This window comes from Rhinopithecus roxellana, chromosome 11, assembly GCF_007565055.1.
Source record: "Rhinopithecus roxellana isolate Shanxi Qingling chromosome 11, ASM756505v1, whole genome shotgun sequence".
Lineage (NCBI taxonomy): Eukaryota > Metazoa > Chordata > Mammalia > Primates > Cercopithecidae > Rhinopithecus > Rhinopithecus roxellana.
In genome coordinates this window covers 58,493,196-58,496,537 of record NC_044559.1, presented here as the reverse complement: position 1 = coordinate 58,496,537, position 3,342 = coordinate 58,493,196, and positions in this window count along the sequence as shown.

Genomic DNA, 3,342 nt, shown 5'->3' with positions numbered 1-3,342 from the left:
GAAAGAAGAAAGAAAGAAAGAAAGAGAAAGAAAAGGAAAGGAAAGAGGAAGGAAAGAAAGAAAGAGAGGAAAAGAAAGAAAGAAAGAAAGAAAGAAGAAAGAAAGAAAGAAGAGAAGAAAGAAAGAAGGAAGGAAGGAAAAAACAGAGTGAGAAACAGATATATTGCGCAAGGGGGAAAGATCTAGTTGTTTGCTTAAAGGAACAGGAAGTTGGTAAAATGGAATAAATTCAGATATTCTTTGGAAGTTTTCAATAATAGATTTCAGAATATCTTTTTCTCAAAACAGATATTATAATAATGTTTGTAAGATGCCCATTTTCCATTTGACATCCTATTAAAAAGTTAAGATTCTTGTGAGATATGTTTTTCCTAATGGGTTAAATTAATTTTCTTTTTTCTTTTCGAGTTGGGGGTCTCTGTTGCCCAGGCTGTAGTGCAATGGTAAGATCATAGCTCACTGCAGCCTTGAACTCCTGGACTCAAGGGATTCTCTCATCTTTTAAGTTCAATTATTAAGTTGTTAAAAAACAAAAAACAAAATAAAAGGTTACCAGCTTCAGGCCAGACACAGTGGCTCACACCTATAATCTCAACACTTTGGGAGGCCGAGGTGGGTGGATCATTTGAGACCAGCCTGGCCAAAAGGGTGAAACCGTGTCCCTACTAAAAATACAAAAATTAGCTGGGCATGGAGGTGGGTGCCTATAATCCCAGCTACTTGGGAGGATGAGGCAGGAGAATCGCTTGAACCCAGGAGACGGAGGTTGCAGTGAGCCGTGATTGCACCACTGCACTCCAGCCTGGGCAACAGAACGAAACTGTCTGAAAACAAACAAACAAAAAATGGTGAGCCTTAGGACTCACGGTTTCTGTAATAAGGACTGCATCCCTTCTGCAAATTGAGAAACTCAGTCCAGTGGCTGTGCATTACATCGGTGCCCTGGTGCACATCAGCGCTGAGCTTTAGGTGCAGGGAGAACAGCTGCAGGGGGAGAGCTCTGAGGCCGGGAGACCCTCACAGGCTGTCACATCACCTGGGCATGAGAGGATGACAGGCCACTGGGAAAGGGAATGGATGTTCAACAAGATATGTCGATAATGGCATTGATGGTGTTTAGCAGTTGCCAGGGCAGGGGGTGAGAGGAAGTGAAAGCCAAATGTGACCATCATCTTGGTAACAAGAGCGTCTGTCACATCCCCAAACCCCCGCAGCATGGCTCTTGAACTGGATTCCATCCCGGTCCCCAGGGTCTCACACATCACATGAATAACAGGGTGGGGGTGAGACTAGCATTCCCAGATAAGCCAAGCCCTCAGCCCAGGCTTGCACACACCTCTGAGATGTCCCCATGAGGATCCCAACTCCATCGTATTATCTCCCGTCATTTAAAGACCTCCTTCCTGCCTCAACCCTGTCTCTGCTTCCCTTTAGAGACAAACTTCTCAGGAGGCCGCTGTCTCCATTTCCCCCTCCTGAGTGGGATCTCCACTCCATGGCCATGGTCCCAAATGGAATGGATGCTTTTCCAGTCTCCTCTTTTATTTTTTATTTTTCCTTGAGACAGGGTCTTTCTCTATCGCCCAGGCTGGAGTGCAGTGGTGTGATCTGGGCTCACTGCAACCTCCGCCTTCTGAGCTCAAGTGATTCTCCCACCCCAGCCTCCCAAGTAGCTGGGATTACAGGCATGCGCCACCATATCCAGCTAATTTTTGTATTTTTTATAGAGACAGGGTCTCACTATGTTGGCCAGGCTGGTCTTGAACTCTTGGGCTCAAACCATCCTCCAGCCTTGGCCTCCCAAAATGCTAGGATTACAGGCATGAGCCACCATGCCTGGCCCAGTCTCCTCTTAAATAACCTTTCAGCGTCACTTGGCAGCTGCGTCCCCTGCTTGCTTACCTCTCCTCCTCCCTCCCAGCTGTGTCCCCTGCGTTTCCCTGGCTGCACCTCTTGTCTTTCTGCCCACTCCTTGGTAGCTTCCTCTCAGAGGTAAGGTGCAGGCCTTCTCTTCTCGTAGCACCTTCTCCTCCCAGCTGACTTTCTCTGCATCCTCACCTTTAGATACCATCTGCCTTCAAGGTCCAAATAATAGACATCCCCAGACCCCAGATTTGAGCTCCAGCCTCGCACACGTGGTTCCCTCTTCTGCCTGTCTGCGCTTCAGTCTCACATGCCACAGTTTGCTCCTCCTCCCTCTGCTTTTATCTGCAGCCTGCTTCCTGCTGGTATTCCTCATTTCTCAGGCTGCCAGTGGGGGAGCTGTTCTCAGCATGCTCCCCTCCTTCCTATCCAGTTCATTTCCCTCACTACTTCCAGAATCCACCTGCCAGCCTCACTCCGTTTCCTCCACCACCATTAAAGTCCAAAAAAAGAGTTTCTTTCTTTTTTTCTTTTTCTTAGTCTGTGCCCAGGCTGGACTGCAGTGGTGCAATCATAGTTCACTGCAGCCTTGAATTCCTGGCATCAAGCCATCCTCCTGCCTCAGCATCCCCAGTAGCTGGGACTACAGGCACACACCACCATGCCGAGCTATTTTTTTTTTTTTTCAGAGATGGAGTCTCACTGTGGTGCCCAAGCTAGTCTCAAACTCCTGGCCTCAAGCAATCCTCCCATTTTGATCTCCCAAAGCACTGGGATTACAGGTAGGAGCCACCACACTCGGCCACTAAACTGTTTTGTTCTTTTCTTGTTTTCTTTTATTTTGAGACAAAGTCTCACTCTGTTGCCCAGGCTAGAGAACAGTGGCACAATCTCAGCTCACTTCAGCCTCGACTTCCCTGGTTCAAGCAATCCTCCCACTTCAGCTTCCCAAGCAGCTGGGACTACAGGTGTCCGCCACCACACCTGACTAATTATTGTATTGTTTGTAGAGATGGGATCTTGCTGTGTTACCCAGGCTGGTCTTGAACTCCTGAGCTCAAGCAATCCTCCCGCCTCAGCCTCCCAAAGCACTGGGATTACAGGCGTGAGTCACCAAACTCAGCACTAAACTATTTCTTATAGTTCTCTAGTTTCCAGCAAAAATGTCTCACAAGAAGCATAAAAAACAAAACAAACAAACCAAAAACAACACAACCCTTACTTGGATCATTATAATGGATTTGTTTGCTTCCAGACAGCAAATCTTTTAGGAATATTCCCTCCTTTGACCGCCTGGCCAGGGCATGGAGAATTTCCATGAGCAGGAATGTCAGATTCACACAGATTGAAGTACCAGCCTGAATTGAAAAAGCCTTATATAATTTATTTAAACTAACACTCACCAACTAAATTGGACTAAAGCCAAAGGGAAGACAGGACACCTGCTAAACGGGGAGACTCAGGGGCCAGGGAAAGGGG